Source organism: Ochotona princeps, chromosome 26 (genome assembly GCF_030435755.1).
Source record: "Ochotona princeps isolate mOchPri1 chromosome 26, mOchPri1.hap1, whole genome shotgun sequence".
NCBI classification, from domain to species: Eukaryota; Metazoa; Chordata; class Mammalia; order Lagomorpha; family Ochotonidae; genus Ochotona; species Ochotona princeps.
The window spans coordinates 13321504-13342989 of NC_080857.1; positions in this window are offsets into that span (position 1 = coordinate 13321504).

Below are 21486 nucleotides of genomic sequence, written 5' to 3' on the forward strand. Positions count from 1 at the left end.
TAACAGTCATCTGTGTACATGCTATACACAAAGTGCTTAAAATTTCATGCATGCATTGATTCTGTTTACAACTATCATCTTTGTTTCCCAGAAACTCTTCCGTGTTTATATCAACCTGCAGCTGAACTACCATCAAAGTAAGAAAAGCAAATTAAAGTATTGTCAGCAAACAAAGCAAAATTTCAGTGAGTAAACAATATTAAAACACTTGGCAATTTGGTCAGTTTGCATAAAAGGGACCTTCAAAAAGTCCATGGAAACTAGAATTAAAAGTTTATTTTGGAAGCCAGTTGAGGTGGCATGTCAGGCTAATCCTGCACTTGTGACTCTGGCACTGAAGCGACAGATGATTATATTAATTTGACTTGGCTAAAAATTGCTCTGGCTAAAAATTCCAGAGCTATATTTAATAGTAATGGTGAGAGTGGGCATTCATATTTGGTTCCAGATCTTTGCAGGTTGTTTGTTTTTTGTTTTTTTTTTTTTGCAACAAGTATATTGAGATATGTCTTTCCTATTCTCAACTTCCTTAGTTTATATCTTGAAAGCATGCTAAATTTTATCAAATATTTCTTCTGAATCTATTGAGATAATCACATGACTATTTTTCTTCTTGTTAATATGATGTATGTTGAGCCTTCCTGCATCTCATAGATAAACCTAATTTAGCCTGGGGAATGCACTGTTGGATTCTATCAGTTGGTATTTTGTTGAGGATTTTCTCATCTATGCTCATCTGGGATATTGGTCTACACTTTTAATTTATCTTTCCTTGGTTTTATAATTAAGAGGATGCTGGACTCACAGAGTGAATTTGGGATAATTCTTGTTCAATTATTTCGAATGGTGCAAGAATGATTGGTATTACTTCTTCTTTAAATGTTCAGTAGAATTCAGCAATGAAAACATACAATCCTGGAAGTTTCTTAATTGGAAGGCTCTTTATTTTGAATTCAATCTGCTCAGCTCTGGACATTGTAGCAATCTGGGAAGTGAAACAAATGAAGTATCTCTCTCTTTCTCTCTTTCTTTCTATCCTGGTCTCTCTCCCCGTTCCTCCTTCTCTCCCTCTATCCATCTTTGTCTCCCTCTCTCTATAGGTCTCCCTTTCAAGTAAAAGCAAATAAATCTTTCAAAAAGGATTTTCTTGAAAATCGGAAAACACATGACTGATTAGCAAATAGTAAGCAATCCAGTTCAGAGTGTAGCTGCACTTATTCATTAACTTCGTTTAAGAGCTTAGAGAAAAAAAGCACAAAATAAAAAAGTTGTAAGTAGAAAGACAAACTATGAAGTTTCTTTCTTTTTTTATATTTGTATGATAATGAAACATTTGTCTTAGTTTCAGAATTCCTGGCTCGTATTTGTGACACGTGTACACAATGGCCAAAGGCATTATTGTCAGGAAATGAAACAGAAGCCTGTAACAACAAAGGGAAACTAGAGAAAGAAATCAAAATTTAAAATAATCATTATCAAAGAGACTTTTCTTTGATGCTTTAAACAAGGAGGAAAAATAGTTGTGCAGATCAAGGAGCATGCAAAGGGATTACTCTTTGCTTAGGAAACTGTCAACAACTGAGAAGGAAGTGGCTCCTTCTCCCTGCAAGCCTTCACTACCAGAGAATGAAAAAAAGGAAGCCACAAAAATGTTGCTCTTTGTTTCACAGAAATAATATTTCTCATGGCTGTGTTAGTATCTTAACTAGGAAAAGTCTTGGACAACAGTGTTTATCTACCTTAATTTAGGAAAATCAAAGCAAATACAAGAACCATCTGGCTCTCAGCCATCCTCAATCAGAGATATTAATAATATTTGATCCTGGAATATTCCATGTCAGTGTACAACTGCTTTGAGAAAATATTTCTAATCTGACTCCAGTATCAGTTTCTTGCATAACTAACAAGGCTTATTTACACTTTTGTCTCCTTGTGATTCATACACCCCCTCCTCCTGATTGGAATTCCAAAACTCAGTTGCCCCTATTGAAAGAGCTGACCTTGGTGCTGAACCATATATCAAAATGTGTGCAATAAATTAAAAAGCTTCCCCTCACATAGAGTTAGGTGTTAATTCTAGCTCTATCAAATATTATCTGTGACCTCCTAGAGAAGGTGCCTAGCTTCTAGAAATCTTTCCTTCTCTTTTGTCACCTGAGTTATAATGGCAGACTTGCAATGATTTTGAGGAGTAGAAAGGATAGTGGCAATGAAGAGCCTTTCAAATTGCCTCACTTGGAAAAAACCTCCTAAAACGTGTAGCTCTTATAATTGCTATCAGGAGGTTTGTTGCTGCCTTAAGATCTTGCTTGTATGTTACAATAGATGTCAGTGTACTGGAAAATATAAGCAATAAAACATGACATCAATATAAGTAAAATATAAGAAAACAGAAATGTTTTAAGTAACTTCACATAGAAGGAAATACAATAGTTCAAAATTGCCATAGATGGAATGAAGAATAAGACTGAATTGGAAAGAGGAGCAGTCCAGCAATGTGCACAACCGGAGCAGTCCAGCAATGTGCACAACCGGAGCAGTCCAGCAATGTGCACAACCGGAGCAGTCCAGCAATGTGCACAACCGGGCAGGCTGGTCGGAAATACATCAGGAACCTTAGATCAGGGAACAAAGAATACATGGCTGAAAGGCAGGGGGAAAATGAATGAAAAAAATGAATGAAACGGAGAGCTAGACCAATATATCAAATATGTAGAGTGGTCTATATTGTAGTCGAGTAGGTTATGCCACCAAGGGCAATGCTGGCATCCCATATCAGAGGACCAGAATCGAGCTTCCTACTAATGTGCCTTGGGAATCAATAGAATATGACCCAAGTTGTCAGGCCTTATCACCAATTTAGGAAACTATGTTGGAGTTCTTGGCTCATGGGTTCAGCCGGGAGCAGACCAGACTATTACAGCCATTCAGGAAATTGAAAAAGTGGATGTAAAACTTCTTCCCTTTGCTCCTCTCCTCTCCTCCCCTGTTCTCTGCTCACCTCACCTCACCTCTACTCTCTGCTCTCCTCCCTTTCCTCCCCTCCCTTTCCCTTCTCTTCTCTTTGTCTCCATTTCTCTCTATCATGTTCTTTCAAATAAATAAATATATCTTTTAAAAAGTAGTAATTTTAAAGACGTTGAAGATTTTTTAAAAAATGATGGACATCTTGAAGGCCCTACTGAGCAAGAACTGAATCTTGATAAGAATATCATCTGAGATTTTTTTAACATATACCCTTTAAGATTGACAGTTTAGAAAGTGAATTCTAAAAGCCACCAGTTAGATGAAATAAAAGTAAGAGGGAACAAAGACAGAGAAAATGGAGTGAGTTGAGGATTTTCACAAGAGGATGGAGCTATAGGAATAGAAAGGGACAGATGCACAAGATATTTCAAAGGATGGATCAGCACAAAGTAAGGGACTGGATAGCTGAAGATTTGAATTCATTTCCATTGAGGCTTCTTTTATATTTCTAATCACACAACTCCTGCTTCTAACCTTTGCTTGATCTTTTTTCTTTTTCTTTTTCTTTTTTTGAGAAGAAAGAGAATTAGAAACAAACTCATCATTTATGTCACAAGTCTATATCCACATCCTTGACTCTCAAAATACAAAGGCCAGGTTTATAAATCAAGTAAGGAAGATAACATACCAGAATGTCGGCAGAACGGATTTTCAATTTGTGTGAATCAGTGACAAGAAACAGTGACCCTGTTACAGTCAGTTATAATAACAAAAGGGGTTAAAGCAATATTAGCTTGTGTCTTCACCACCATACATTGCACAACAGACACAGTGCCCTTGTAACATGTAAAACAACTAATGCAGTTCATATAATTCTTCCCTAATGTGGATCTGAAATATACTAGCTGTTTTCTAATCCAGAACACTTGTGAATTCATTTTACATTCTTGAGTTCCAATTTATATTTTGATTTAAACAAAAATCCAAATTTTTGTTAATGGCAAAAATCAGATCTCCAAATAGAATTTCATCTGAAAACTTAAGTAACATAAACAAAAATACTCTGGCTGAATCAGTGAGTCGGGAGGTCCTCAGGGTCCTGGCCACATTACCCTCACCTCAAAATTGCAGATGAAAACAGTTTGAAGTGTCAATGGCTCCACAGGAGACAGTGTGAAAACCACTCCCTCAGCAAGTATGGTTGTTCAACTAACATTTGTGACAGGTTTGGGGATAAGGCTGTAAAATGCAATTATCATTCTGCCAAAAGTATTCTAGGATGAGAACATCACCTTGGGCCCATAGCACACATCCAAAAAGCTAGGCAAATGTAACAGAAGATGGGATGCAATTTTTAAAAATTATTTACCCTGCTACTTAATAGACTTAGTGAAGACAATCAGTGTAAATCATTTTTAACCTGCTCTTTCTTGGAGTAGATACACAGAAAAACAAATAGAATAGATGAAAAAATGATAAACAGATAATTTAACACTCTATAAAATGACATAAATTTTCACAAGGAAAGTACTTATTCATTTACATGATGGCAACCTGGAAATTATGCCTTCCACATTTAAAAGCTGAGGAAGAGATGGTTAGACAAATGAGGAAATAGTGGGGAGATGAAATAAAGTGACATTTCCCCAAGACTTATGGTGTAAATGGTGATTTGCAATGCCTAATTGTCTTAGTTTAGGCTGCTGGAACAAATGAGCACAGACTGAGTGACTGAAGTAGCTAACGTTTACTTCTACCAGTTGCAAAGGCTGGAACCGTAAGGTCAAGGTCCCTTCATGATGAGCTCCAGATGAGTGTCTTCTCCTTTTCAGACTGCTGACTACTTATACTAGCTTTCATTTTTTTCACTTGATGAAGAAAATAAGCAAAAATACTAGTGGGATCGTTTTTGTAGGGTACTAAACCCTTTCATAAGGACTTCCAGAGTATTTTTCAAACTGCCCAGCTCCTAACATCACCACAATGGATATGAGGATTTCCACATACAAATTTAGTTCAACAAAAGCATTCAGTTAGGGCCTAGCATGGTAGCCTAGCAGCTAAAGTCCTCACCTTGAAGGTGCCAGGATCCAAGATGGGTACTGGTTCTAATTCCGGCGGCCCCACTTCCCATCTTCCTCCCTGCTTGTGACCTAGGAAAGCAGTCGAGGACGGCCAAAAGCCTTGGGACCCTGCACCTGCGTGGGAAACCCAGAAGAGGTTCCTGGCCCTGGCTTTACTTCAGCTCAGCTCTGGCCATTGAGGCCACTTGGGGAAGTGAATCAACAGATGGAAGATTTTCCTCTCTGTCTCTCCTCTCTGAAAATCTGACTTTCCAATAAATAAATTTTAAAAAAACATTCAGCTTATAACAATAAACTTACATAACTTTTTCAGCACAGGTAGACACATTATTATTACCCCCTTTGTAAACAAAAGAGCCTGGGAGCTCAGAGTTATAGAGAAGCAGTGACATTTGCCCAAGATGACACAAATAGAAAATGACAAAGCCATGACTCACTCAAAACTTCATTCTGAGTTCTGAAGAGGAAAGGGGAAGAATCAAAAAGGAGACAGAAGGCATGACTCATGAAACAAAAAAAAAAAAACCTGAGAAATGAGGCCTCGTTAAATAACTTCTGCTTTGTAAGAAAAAATGTTGAGAGAGTGATAAGAAAAGACAGAGACTACAGGAAAATTTATGCAAAACACAAATCTGAAAAACAAATGCCATAAATATTCAAGGGACACTTAAACCTCAAAAATTAGAAAATAATTAAATAAGCAACAATTTTAAAATAGGCAAGATAGCTGCAGATATCTCTCAAAAGAAGATGCGAAGAAGGCAAATAGTTGCCAAAAAATATGCACAACATCACATCATTAGGGAACTGCAAATCAAAACAAAGAATCGCTAATAAATATATGTTGTAACAATTAACAACCCTTGAAAAGCTATCGACATATTAAGCAATAGTATGACAAAAAGAACTTTTATCAGTTTCTGATAGGAACAGAAAATGACATAACCCTTTTGCAAGACAATTTGTCAGGTTCTTGTGAAGTGAACATAACCTCAGCAATCATACCTTTTGGCATTTATCCAAATTAAGTCAAAACTTTATATCAGCACAAAATCTCGCACATGAATGTTTTTCAAGCTTTATTCAAGATTGTATAAATGTAACCACAATCATCAATAGATCTGTGGGTAAATGGATCAATAGACTGTAATGTATCATTACAATTGTATATTATTCAAAGATAGAAACTAGTGGGTTAATGAGCTACGATAAAATATGGGGAACCTTAAATGCATATTGCTAAGTGAAGCAAGCTAGGCTATAAATGCTACATTCTGCATGATTCCAATGATCTGACATTCCAGAAAAGGCAAAACTGTAAATACCAAAAGCAGAGAAGTGGGTTATTTTTGCAGTTGAGGTCAAGACAGGGAGGAATGAACAGATGTAGAAGAGGGATTTTTTTAACACCATGAAAATATTTTATGATATAACAGTGAAGGATGGTTTTATCAAAACTCAAAAACTATACAATACAAAGTGTGAACCCCCATATCGAGTGTTTGTTTTAATTAATACAAAGAGAGAGAGAAAGAATGAAAAATAAAGAAAGAAGATAAAAGGGAAAAAAGAAAAGTAGCACCAAGAGTGGTTACAAGCACCCTGACCATGTATGTTTCTTGACATCAACTCAGTGACTGTCACTAACTGTTCAACTATTATTATGGCATACTAATACGCTTTATGTTTTCCATTTCCTATTTGAAATATTTTTACGTCATGTTCTGTACACTAATCTTAACCCACCTCTTTATCAAGCCTTGGTTTAATATGCCAAATGATAAGGCACATTATTACTCTGTTATGAGGATGGAAACTTCTACTTAATTGGCTCACATGTTTCAAAATAAAGGTTTCTTCACTGGATTCTTCAAAATAAAACATAATATACAGATGCAAAAGAAACAAAAATGCGAGCAAACATGCTTGATAACAAAACAAAATTGCTGTTTTTTTACCATAAAACCCTGATTCAACATGACAGCAAAGCCTCTGAAGAACTTGCCCTAGGAAAAATTAAATGCATGAAAATTCTAAAGTTTCAAATTATGGAAATAAAGAAGGGACAGCTGACCAATCACTGACCCTGACAGAATTGTTGCAAGCAGGCTTACAAAAATAAACTGAAACTCCAAGAAAAGAAATGGTGCATTCTGGGGAGATTTCAAGTAAGAAATTAGCCATCGAACTTAATTCTCAGTTCGAAGGAACTCCAAGTTACTGAATAAACAATCTATAATGGAGGGTACAGAGATAAGGGGAATAAAGAGAGAGGAACGATTTTGTATTACCATTTAGAGAATGGAGGAAGGGAAAACGGAGTTAAAAATGAAGGTGAAAGGATTAATATTCGGTGTTATTTTTATTGCAAACATCGACAGGAAGATAATGAATTCTGGCCCTGGCTCCTGAGATGCAGGTTACCTCCATCCAGGCAAAAGAGGCATGAATAATTAATAATCCACTTCAAAGTTCACAACCCCCATCTCCTCCCAGAGGTAGTCGTCAAGAGAGGCAAGAGCCAGCTAATGGGAGGCTGGCTTAGTACATCTCATTCAAATTGGACCTTCTGTGCCTCAAGGTGTTCTCGCTTTTGCCAGCTCTGGAAGCAGCTGGTTCCCTGAACTCCAGGAGAGAACACTTAGCCCCTTTCAACCACAAATCAGCCACAACTTTTAGCTTCTTTAAAGGTTCAAAACACTGTAGGGGTCTGGCCATCAATCAGTGATTCTCTTCGGCACTCAGCCCCACCATTCTCGGAGTTATTGTTGCTTGAAAAACCAAGTCCGCCACCGAAGCACAGTACTCAATATGAACAGTGACCCAATTTATCTGCTCACCTAAAAACCAAGGCAACCACTGATTTTTAGGGACAGATAGCTTTCCTGCCAAAATGACCCAATCAGTGTCAGGTTAGGGACACTTTAAGATTCTAATTTATTTTGATTTCAAAATTCTTTAAAACTTCTCATCCCAATTTCAAACATAAACAACACAATAGTTATTTCAGGAAATTTGTTGGGAAATAGAGATTTCTGATATCCACTCCTGGAATTTCTGACTAAGAAGGGCTTAGATGGGGTCACAGATTTTACAGTGTTATTCAACACAGCACAAGTAATGGTGACACAGAATGTTCTTAAAATGGCTTGGAAAATATTGAGGAATATACACATTAGACATTTATACATGTAGCAACCATGGATGGCGTGTTATTGATACTTTTTCACCAAATCAAAATCATGATATGCTAGAAAGTTCATCTGACATATAAAACTGACATCCATGCACAGTATAATCAGAGCAGGTTTGCAAAAGTAAGCCAATAAACCTCTATGTTGGCATATTCAAGGTGGCTACCACATTGCCTGCTTATGGCTTACAGAATCAAAAAGAAAGAAAGATTGTCTTCTCTGGTAATAGTCATGTATGGCTATTGAATCAAAGAGAAAGATGTAGGGTAAGTTGCAAAGTTAAACATGTTGAAGATCTTGGTGGAAGAAAAATTCAAACCAACAAATTTGCACTGCTACTCATTTGCAGTGAATTCTCAGTAGTCTGCCAATGGTAATCATGGAGAACAGGAATTCACACACACGCAACACACACAGCACATTCATATCGTTCATTATAGAGTAATAATGACTATATCAATGACTATGTTCCCTTTGACACGCGTCCATATGATTTCATTGGCGGAAAACGTCACCTGTTTCAGCACTGTGACTGTGATAGTGCTCCTTGGTTAGTTTATGTTAGTTTAATGCTGAAGCACAAGCTCTTACTCCTTTCAACTTCCTTCTCTTTAACGGCACGTGTGTCCCCAACATTTTCATCATGATTTTGCTAGGACATACTTATGCAATGACTGACCTATATATCTGGTTGATTTTACAATCAAAACTAAACCATTGCCACACCGAGAAAGATAACATGTAAAGTTTTAATCACAAGAAAAAGTACTTTACAATGGGGTAGTGCTGTAAATGAGCTGTTATCCTCAGGAGTAAAGGGTCCACTGAGCAGTACCCCCAGTGAAGGAAGACAACCAGCCAACGGCAACCCTGCAGAAACAACACCAAGGAAGAGAACTTCCACCTCTTTGCCCCTTTCCCTCCCAGGAATGCTTCACATTGCTCCAGTCATCTAAGCAGCCACTGGGCAAGGAAGTTCTGGAAGAAAAATCTGTTGAAGGAGCAGGCATTCCACTAAGCTACAGAGGCACATTTCAAAGAAGAAAAACCCTCAGCAAAGATATCAGTAATGCCTATCCAGATGCCCAAAAACAAATACAAGGAAACATAAGAAATATGGACAAGGAATTAATACTTGGAGACAGAAATTTCAGTCTTAAAGAACTTCTTCACATCTAATGTACAATCCAATACTTGGTACCCTAGCCTTTTTCACTATGTAAGGCAGCAAAAAAGCAGTTCTAGAAAAAGGTATAATTTGTTTCCCAATGAAATTCCAAAAAGTAAACTCTTACAATGCTCAAGATACCTCATTGCAAGTCAATTAACTTTTGAGAGTTCTTTTTTCTCTTTTGTTCCATTAGAGAATGATTCTTATGATTTCATTATCACTGATCATTTTGTCAGAACTCATTAATTACTTTCACAGTCAAAAGCAGCTGGATATGTTCACTCAGCTATTCACACTGACAAGGCGAAAACACAATATCACATTTAGTGTCACCAGGTTGTTTTTACATGCTGAGATTCCTTAGTTGCTATCAACTTTGGAAAGTTTACTTTTCATGTAAACCTGCCTTTTAAACAAAAATAAATAATTCTTTAGAAAAAAATGCCTCAGGTGTGGATATATTTGGAGGTACAACTTGTATGCTGGCTGTTTAGACAACAAATTTAAGCTTTCTCTGATTAGACCTAAAATACAGGTAAAAAAACATAAAACAACCTTTCATATAGGCAAAGGGACTTAGAATGGATTAGGAAAGTCCTTGTTTCCTCAATAACTCCATAATAACTATCAGATTATCAGAGTTCTATGTGTCTTACGTTTCTAGAGGCATGGTATATTTTTGGTTAAATCAATTACTGGCTTTCAGAGGAAAATCAGAAACAGCAATAAGTATACCATTGGTCATGTATGTAAGGACTTATTTATTTGAAAGTTAGGGTTATGGCCAAAAGGATAAACAGAGAGAGTTCCTCCACTGACTAGTTCACACAAATACCTCCCCCACCGCCCCATGACCACAATGGTCAGGGTTGGGCCAGATCCAACCCAGGAGCTTCATCTAGGTCTCCTGTGTGGGTAGCAAGAGTCCAAAGACTTGAGCCTTCTGCTTCTTTCCCAGACAGATTAACATTAAGCTGAACTGGAAGTGGAGCAGCCAGGCCTCAAACCAGCATTCGCCTGGAATGCTGTCACTGCAAGCCGAAAGTTAACTCACTGTGTCAGGTCCCACTATCCATCATCTCTACTATCTCTACTCTATTCTATCTGTTCTCTCTTTTTCTGATGATTCTGTAATTGGTGAGCTGATGTCTCTGAAATCATTCTGAAAGAATAAATAATCAAAAATATTTGCTGGAACAGGTGCTCAGCAGAGCAATTAAGACAGTGCTAGGGACTTTTGGTTTCAAATCTAATTATTTTTTGCTATGAATTTTACCCGTTTGCACTTCCTAATCATCTGTATCCTTTTCAATAAGTCTTTGTGATTCATTAGTTGATCATCCATCCATAAGAGACGTTCTGATTGCTTGTAATCACTTGAGGTTGTAAATATCTCTTTCAACACTGTTTTTGCTACATCTCATGGGTAATGATGTTCTTATTTTTACTGTTGTTTCTTCAGCGCCCCATAAACTAGCAGATTGATAACAAAACATCTTTACTTTTCACATTACTATTGACCCCATTTCCCGCATCTAAGTCAATGCCAAACAGTGACTTGACTCATTAATGATGTAAACACTCAAAATAATATCTGGAATTTACCATAACACTAAAATGTTTTTCCCTAACTGTTAAATTTAAGAAAGATGGAAAGAAAGGAAAATGTTGACGTACCAACATATAACTAACTACCCCTACTAAATACGTCTGGTGAGAACAAGTTAAAAGATAACATTGGTACTGGAAGAAAAGACTACTTAAAAGTAGAAAATCTTGATGCACCTGGGAGGAAGTAGGTGGTGGCTCCAGTACGAGGGCCCCTGTTACCCACACAGAAGCCCAGATGGAGTCCCTAGCTCCTGACTTTAGCCTAAACTGGCTTGGATCATCATGCACATTTGGGAGTGTACCACAGGATGGATGGAATCCCTCTACCTATCCCTGATATTCTGTCTTTAAAGCAGATAAAAATAAGCATTTAAGGTTGCTCAGTTCTAAAAACTGAAAATATTTAAATAAAAGTTTTGTGTCCCTGTATATGAGTGTCCATATTCTGGTGCTGTATGTTACTAGGTTTATCAATAAAAGCAATTAGCATTCATGTTATTAAGAAACATCTAATTACAGATCAATCATTTATCTTCATCATTTTGTCAACCCTATCTCAGAGTTGGAGAAAATTATGCTGTACAGCTTTAAATTCAGCTTTATTATACTCTGAGATTTCCGCTCATTTCTTTCTACATAAGATAGATGACAGTTTGTGAGAATGTTTTGTTATGAAATCAATACTATCTGGTTAATTGTAAAAATTTACATTAGCTATAATCTTGAGGAGGGATTTTTATTCTCCATTGCTCAATTTTTGTGGGAACATATTTCAGCCATCAGAATATATACAAATGGGAAAATTGTTAGTGTACAGTGATCTGATTCACAAACTTTTGAGTCAAGTGAAATGTATTTGTCACTGAATTTTCTTTTTCTACAACTTATCAGCCCACAAAATGGAGAAATTGCCTTTTAAAGATATGTTTGCCTACTGAGGATTTTATAGGTCACTACAATAATGAAATCTTGCCTCTGTCTAAAGGTATCTCTGTGGCTAAATCATAGTAAGTAGAAGGAAATTAGATTTCTTTCATGAATATATGCTTCATCAAAAGAACAAAGAAATAGTGCTCTAAACGCTATATTTTCTACATTCCTGAGATGTTTAAGAATGTCAGAGGATGACAGTTTCTGAGGTTTGTATTCAGAATTTTAGCTCTGACACATTCCTATCACACTTCAGATGTTTATCAACACAGGTAAAAGATATTCCCTCTCTGTGGAACTGGATTGAGCCCTTTTATGCATTGCCTCATTACTCGTGATAGAAAAATACTGAAGTATATCCTTCCTCCATAGTATGGAAGGAAAGTATGGTTGTCCATATGTTATTCTATAAGCACGCAAAGAGATAAAAGTCACTATTTCAAATAAACCAAAGGGTTCCTATACCAGCAAGACTCACTTGTACTCAGAGCATAAGCTTCCACACATCCCACAAAGAAAAACCACACAAACTCATTTGGTTGTGACTATTAATTAGGAGGAGAGATTTTTACAAAGCATAGAATAAAAAGCTGAGTTATCCTGTTCCCATTAGCAAAGTCTCACTTGCAAGCAAGATGGACAATAGGATTCCAGTTAAAGGAATTCAAGTATCCCAGTCTGAAAAAAAACATGTTACAGGAAACCTTGCCGTGTTGCCATGCAGCAATTCATTACTGAAACTAATTGCTCTTTTCCAGATTCGTTGCCTCAGTCTCACTTTTTCTTTGCAGATTTGTCTGTTGAGAGGAAAGAGTAGACGATACATGAAGATTCCTATGTATGTGTCCAGGTTTTATGTCTTAATCATACTTCAGTGTACCGGTACCCTGATTATGGTAGATTTCTCAACAACCTAATTGTCTATTATGAGAAAATGGATTCACCAACTTGAGGTGCTATCCAATTAACAAGAAACCTATACCTCAAATGGGAGCAGGTGCATCATCTTTGAGATTGTAAGCATCCGAATCATCTGTTCACTCCTGGGAGTGCACTCTTAGGAGGGCTATGGTGACTAAACAATACATTCCTGTTCATTGTCTGCAGCAATGGACTTGGTCGACCATCATTCACATGGACTTCTGACTGATGGCCAATAGTCAAGGTTTATTAACAGCATCAGACCCTTAAAGATGGAGGATCACCCGGGCGTACAGGAGGAGGGTTTGAGTGATTTACATATAAACAGCAAGTAGGAGTTGACTTTAGACTATGGGAGTTCCTCTGCCTGTGAGAGGAAGCACCTCTCTTTCATCTGTGATTTAAACCTGAGGATTAGGGAGTTCCAGGGCTGTGCCTTTCCATATCAGACCAGAATTGTGGCTAGCCATGGTCCACACTAGCAAGGTTTTCCAATGCCCTCAATTCAATTATCTTCGTACAGATCTAATCAATTGTCCCCCTACACATTCTGAATAAGCCCAATGGTATGTTCACTGAGACTCTGCTACAATTGCTCTCACCAATTACCAGAAACCAGGTGGCTTAAAACAGCAGCATTTATTCTGCTCTGGAGTCCAGAATTCTGAATCAGTATCACTGGGTCAAAATCAAGACGGCTTCCTCAGTCATGTTGCATCCAGAAATTCCATCTGAGAGTCTATTTCCTCACCTTTTCCAGATAGTGAATTTTTTTAAGATCTGATAATTCTTAGTGCATGTACGCACATCTGTACACACACACACAAACACACACACCCTTTCAAAGTCAGCAGTGAGACATCCTAATTTAGTAAATCATAGTGCCACCTTCTTCCAGAAGATTTCTCTCTGCTGGTACTGGTAAGGATATGTGTGATGTCATTTAAGCCTTACTCAGGTAACCCAACACCATTTCCCCATCTCAAGATCCACTTCATGGCATCACAGCTACCAGATCTCCTTTGTCAATGAAGTATGGTCGCAGAGGCAGATTCCAGGTACAAGGTTCTGAACCTCTTTGGGACACATTATTCAGCTCCTATGCAAACTTGTTCTCAGAACAAAATCAGCTGGACTTTTCAGGGAGTGGAGTATGCCTTCTTGGGTAGATTCCTTAACACTTTCTTTGAAATTTCATATGTATTAGATGTCAATATGGGTTTCAACAAGATTCAACTGAAATGGCTCAATGCACCTGTGAAGAACAGGGTTGAGACAACAAAGGATGTGATACTTTCAAACAATCGTGATGGTAGAGAGGTTGCACCTGACTGTCTGACCTGATGGGAAAGTAAACATCAAGGTGATTCCATGAAAATAACAATAACAGAGGAGCTTCTGCACAAAACTGCATTCTAGCAGGACAGTGTGGCTGCCAAAGCAGCCAGGCTGCCAAAGCAGGAATACAAGAAGGAAGAAATACCTGGACTTCTTTTGCCACCTAATGGTGCCTCTCACGACGGCCCCCTACCTGAAGTCAGCCGACAGGGTGGTCCAGGGGATACAATCATAGGAGCAGTCTCTCCAGCACATAGCAGGAAAGAGAAAGGTAGAAGATACATACAGAATTGAGAGGTGGAACAGAGAATGACTATTTAAAAAGAAAATATCAAAAGAAAGCATGATGCAAGAGTTAAAATACTGGTTGGAAAACACACATTACATATCAGAGTACTGGTTTAATCCTCAACTTCAGCTCTTAAATCCTGTTTACTCCTAACGTTCATCCTAGGAGGAGGAGGCAAATGATAACTCAAGTAATTGGATGCCAGTTAGCCATGCAGATAGCCTCGATCAGGTCCTAGCTCCTGACGAGCCCAGATGTTGAGGATCTTCAGAGACAGCAAATGAAAGGAGCTCTCTGTGTTCACTTCCTCATTCAAACTCTTTCAACTGAACTTTTAAAAAGTGAGGAATTCACCCAAAGTAGCATAATACATAGTTGAGCCCCTAAACTAGTTAAAACTGTAACATGGTTTCTATTTCTCTCATAACATTCTACTGTGCCGCATTCAGTCTACGTTCGCTTTGTTTTATAGATCTGCCACTGAACTGCTTAATAACAATCAAGTGCTTAAAAATCAGTCCTGCTTTCTATAAGCATTCAATAGATGAAACTATGTTACCTCCTCATTTATAATCTTGGTGTGTCTCCCTCCCACTGTGTCTCTCCATCAGCATTACTTCTCTTGCTTGAAGAAAAGTGTCTTGATTGTGTTCAATTATTCATTTCCTTGCAATCTCTGACTTGAGAATAATTAAATTTTCTGTTTTTCCCCTGATGTCATACCCATCAGAGCTGACACTTCTATGATGGGTCCCAGTGTCAAAGGATGCTCCTACTTGCTTCTCGGTGTTCATAGAAATACTGATTCATATGCAGAACTTACAAAATAAATCTATTACAATTTTGATCCTGGTATAGTTTCCAGATTTTACATTTCTCTGAGGGGAAAAAATGTTTTAACCAGCAACTCTTTCCAGTTTTTTTTTTTTTAAGCAGCATGAATGCACTCAGCATGAACTCAGCTTCCGACTGCTGCCTGCTCTCTTCTGTCTAAACGAAGTCCACTTCTTATCCACTCACAGGATCACTCACCCTTACCCTTCTCCCAGGGTCCTGTCTCATGCCTCTCCACTCTTTATCTTGCTAGAATCTGTATTGTGTATCTGTGCTGCATGTGCTTCTGGGGAAAATAGAGCATTGCTCCAAATCCCACGCATGGTTAACAAAACACCCTTCCCCTTGCCCTTGTCCTGACATCGCCCTGCAGCCAGAAACACTCCCAGAAGAGAAGGGGAGAGAAGCAATCAATAGCATTCTCCGAACAGAAGATGCCATTGGCAAGGAGGTAGCACTCCACCACCACTGCAGTGAACCGCAGGCCTCTGATTAGGACACCAGCACAAGTCTGATTGATCTGGCTGATCGCACTGCATGCAAACCAGCTATATCCCCTCCCTTGCTCTGCGGCTTCATTTCCCTTGCAGAACAGAGACTGTTTAAAGAGAAAAGTGGTGCTCAAATCTGCAGAGAGCTTATATGAAATTATCAGTACTGATTGTTCTTTCTGAACTGAGACTCTGCAGTCAATTAGTAGAAATTTTATAGGAAGAGAGACTAGAAATGAAACTCCACATTAGGTCATGTCAAGCAAGGCCCTTGTAGCCATCTCCGTTAGAGAGAGCTGGTCTGCTTCTTCAACTTGACTCACTCCAGTTGCCAATAAGCCTGGTGCTCTCTCATGACAAAGACGTGTCAAATGGGTTTCATAGTAATTGACACATAGCCAAATCCTAAAACATGAGAATAGAAAATATGTCTGTGAATTTGATCAGTGCCTCTTCAAATTGGGATATGTTCAGATTAATTCCAAATTTTAAGACTCCGGGCATATATTAATTATGTACATGGACATGCAAGGTATAACACATATGTGCAAATTTGTTCATGAATGAATGTTAAAACGAGGATTTAAAGTCTGTGTGAATTGTAAAGGCTCATGTGAATAGTCTAAATGCCTTTATTTGTAGATACATATGTGTGTACTATACACATAAGCCATGCATATGTGCCATGTTTATATGCTATATTTTATCCTATTCAGTAGTATAACCGAGTGATAGAATAGTTACTAGAAGACAGGTACTAGATCAAGTAGTACAAGAGGAAAAGAGAATAACTGGCATTTACGTCTTTATCATTATGTGGGAGCACTTTATATATTATCAAACTCCCCTAAAACTGTACTGCATACATATCCTCAGCTTCACTTGTAGAAGAAATTAGAAAACGGAAGAGAAGGGCCTGGCGTGGTGGTAGCTTAGTGACTAAAGTCCTCACCTTATACATGCCAGGACCCCATATGGGCACCAGTTCCAATCCCAGCAGCCCCAATTCCCAACCTGCTCCCTGCTGTAGCCTGGGAAATCAGTCAAGGATGGCCCAAAGCCTTGGGACCCTGCACCTGTGTGGAAGACCTGGAAGAGGAGGCTCCTGACTCCAGGCTTCAGAGCAGCTCAGCTCCAGGCCTTGCAGTCACTTGGGGAGTAAATCTTCAGATGGAAGATCTTTCTTTCTGTCTCTTCTCCTCTCTGTGTATCTGCTTTTCTAATAAAAATAAATAAATCTAAAAAAACAGTAGAGAAGTCAAATCATATTTCTGAGCTTGCTCCCTTGGGTGAATAGCAGAACTCAAGTTAGAACTGTATGATTCTTTCCTTGACAGGGAGAGAATGAAGGGTGGCTGGGGTCTCTGACTTCTAAGAATTTACAATTATTTTGCAGAAATGAGATGTAACACAGGTAAGGGTTCAGGACACAACTAAAACACAGGAAATATCCTGGGTAATAAACAGAACTAATTCCAGAAGGAACCACACAAGCAGTAAGTACTTGGATTTCTTCAGAGAGCTTCCACTCCTACAAATGCTCCCAGCCACACACAGTCTGAAAGCCTCTCCAGGCCTCTCTTAGGAGTTTGTACCTACCATAAGCTTCCAGACCATTATTCTTCCCCCAATCTTGTCAGTTACTCAAATGTATTATCTACTCTGCCTCTGACAGTTCCTAAGCATTCAATACTTCCAACATGCCACAGACCATATTTTCTTTCAGTGGTTGAAATCTTTCCAAATCTTACATCTTTCTGAAACTGTGCCTTTTCACAAAGCAATAGAAACAAATTAGTCCTAAGCAAGCCAGGGATGGTCTAAAGCAAGCTTCCCAAGTTCTCCTCCTTCTATCCCCCATGGAAGGAGTATCAGATCCCAAGTGTTTCTCAGAGGGAGTATAGGTTAGGGTTCTCTGTTTGCCAGTCAGAGACTGGAACAGGCATATGATGGCGTTCTGGGTTGTCCCAGCTTCTTATTAGCAAGGGCTGTGAGCAGCTCTGTAAAAAGTCCCATACCCACTGTACTGAACACACAGAGTAAACCAGACACTTTCTTGTTGTGGGTATTGTTACCTCAATGACACTTCAAGATTAACTTGGTATTTTTTTGCAACAAAACCTATTTGACTCTAAAAGCCTAAAATTATTCTGGAGTTTCTTAGAAATATATTTTGAATTGGATTGAAAGAAATGTTTAATTTTGTACCCATCTAATCTCATTTCTACATATGCTATTACACTTATAAGATGCAACTTTTTCAAAATGAATAAATGTGCCAATGTTTAAATTCTGAGCTATTGTTCACTCCTTTCTCCCTTTCCCTCTCTCATGTTTTATTTATGTATTGAATGCCTACGTCTACAATAAGTTTACCCTAAAGTGTAGTAGCTTGGCTTTTTTCTTCCCCAAAAGTAATCACTAGTTTTTCTGCCATTTTAAAGGTGTCAAAAATCTCAGCTCCCATCCACAGCTTGTCATAACATTAACTAATTCTACAGGCATGCCTTTGGAGTAAGCACAGTTAAAATATTAAATAACAGCCTGTATAATTATACCCTTGAGAATTGTCCCGTATCTCAACCACCAGGTGGCAATTTCATCACATTACATGTCCCATTAGGTAAGCAATGGCCTAACTGGTGTGAAAAGATTATTTTTTTCCTAGCAAGTTTGCACTTCAAAGGCTGAGAGGTATCAGAAAAAAAAGAAAGAAATAAACCTCCAACCAAGGCCTCCTAGATGTGGAAGCCTTCATCCTCCAGAATTCAGGAAGTCACTGCACTCAATGTGTCAGTCCTTACGTAAGTGAATTCTAACTGTACCACAAGAGAATAACTTGCCAGTTAGCTGAGATCACATAAAGGAAAACAAGGATTTGAGGGTACTTGCAAGATGCTCTCTGTTTCTAAAGTGGAGATCATATTATTTCTTGGGAAACTCTGGATCCTAGGCTGTACATTTCCTATTAACTAAGACTTCCACCTTTTTATGCAACATCTCCACTGTTCCAGACTCTAAATGAATAGCACTCCTTGATTCTCAAGGTTGGGTACCAAAGTCACCAATGGAGCTGGGACCCACCCCTTTCTGCCAGTTTCTTACTCAATATGCACTGAGTCTGTTAATTTGCATCTCCAATGAATCCATAAATGATGTTCTCCATGTTCCCTCAGCCAACACACTTTGTGGGCCTTCGAATTACTCTGTGCCAAGGCCCAGAATACCAATCTTGACATATGTGAATAAGGAAACATAATTACCACTAAATGAAGCAAATATAATAGATTAGAAAAGAAAAATAGACTCCAAAACAATAACAATAGGAGACCATAACACCTGACTAACCATAATAGAAAGATCAACAAGACAGAAACTCAGCAAGGAAACAACAGAGCTCACCCAGACAATAGAACAAGTTGACTTAATTGCTACCTACAGAACCTTTCATCCTATAGACACAGAATACACTTTTTTTTCCATCAGTACATAGAAACTCCTCCAAGATTTATAATACTACAGGGAACAAAATAAGCCTGAACAAATGAAAAAATAAAAAAAAGAACAAATGGAAGCCATAACATGCATCTTCTCACTCCATCATGGAGTAAAATTTTAGACCAAAATGTAAAAATACCCTTAGAAGATATTAAACTCCTTGGAGACTGAACAACATTCTACTGAATGAACAGGAATCAAACAGAAAATTTAAAAATTGCCTGTATATATAACACGTTTTCTTTACCCAGGCATCAGGCAGTGGACATATAAACTGATTCCATATCTAAGTTAATATGAATTGAGCTGCTAAAAATATAGGAGTAAAAACAACCTTCTCATATGATGATTTCATTTCATTTGCATATATTCCCATGAGTGGGATGCCTAAATCTTACAGCAGACATAATTTCTGCGAAATCTCCATAGTATCTTCCATAAAAGCAGCAGTAGTTTACATTCCCACAAGCAGGATTAGGGAGCCTGTTATCCCACATTCTTGCCAGGTTTTATTGTTTTCTGATTTCTGTAGGATAGCCATTCTGTGTGGGGTGAGGGGAAACCTTGGTGTAGTTCTTTTTTATTTGATTTTTTTTGGAAGCTGGTGATCCTGAAATCTTTTCCTGTGACTGCGGTTCACTTAGAATTCACAGTTTGAAAAATGCCTGTCCATGTCCTTAGTCCATTTCTCAACCAGATTGTGTGTTTTGTTGTTGTTGGAGTTTCTGGAACTCATTACTGATTCTGGATGTTAATCCTGATCAGTTGTGTAGTTTGCAAATCTTTCTTCCCATTCTGTCTGTTGTCTCTGCACTTTAATACTGATTTCCTTTGCAGTGCAGAAGTTCTTAGTTTAATATACTCCTATTGGTCTGTTTGCTGAAGTTTTCTGTGCTTCTGCCTATCATGTCTTGTAGAGTTTTCCTGGTGGTATCGACTGGTAACTGAACAGGGTCAGGCTTAGATCTACACCTTTGACCCTTTTTGGGTTAATGTCTGCATAAGGTTTAAGGTAGGGATTTTATTTATTCTTCTGCATGCAAAGATCCAATTGTCCCAGCACCATTTGCTAAAATACAGAGAATTTTTTAAAAATGTAATCTATATAAGCACAATTGACATTTTGAGATTTGATTATTACTTACAGCCTTTGACTACACTCTTGAGGAACCCTGGGGCTTTTTCTATTTGCTATTTCTCAAAGTTCTTACTTCATGAAGTGTTAAGCTTGCGATTGTGAAGCCAAGTGAAATCATTTCATGTATGCATTTTTTAAAAAAGAAGTCAGGAGGTTGTGGGGGTGATGTCACTATGCTCCCAAGTTTGCATTGTGAAATAACTAGGAAATTTGTTCATCTTATATAAATAATTAAAAAACAAACTATACAGATATTTTTAATCAAATAAAAACACAATAATGCATACACCAATAGAACACAATAGAAATTAAACACACCCATCCATCCATAACCATGCTAACTTCGACACAGCTGATAAAACCACTGCTCTAGAAAGGTCATACTTTTTTATGCATATGTTGGGGAAACTAAATTTCCACTTATAAAAATGTAAAAGAAGACCTCTACCTTATATCCTATGCAAAACTCAACTCAAAAATGGGTTAAAAATCTAAATGTAGGACTCAAGCCTACAAATCTACTACAGGAAAAAACAAATAGCGGAAATACACCAAAATATTGGTAAGGACAATGATTCTTCTGAATAAGATCTCAAACGGGATTATTTAAAAGCAAGAAGATGCTGCACAGTAAGGGAGACTATCTCAGAATAAAAAAACCCACAAACAAAATGAAATAAAATATTTCTAAGATATATAGGATGAAGTATTAATATCTAGAGTGCATAAAGAACTCAAGCAACTTGGCAAGAGCAAAATGAAGACTCTCATGAAGACATGAGCAAAGGATCTGAATAAGTTCTCTTCTAAAGATACAAAAATAGCCAAAAGCAGAAACAATGCTTAGTATCACTAGTAATAAAGAAAATGCAAATAATAAACCCAAGGAGGCATGGTCTCCAGTTAAACGCCGATTATCAAAATGTCGCCAGTGCTGGTGATGTTGTGGAGACAGGGAAACTCTAATTCATTGTTGGGGAAGAAAAAGTAATTTAGTCATTACAGAAAAGCAGCACGGAG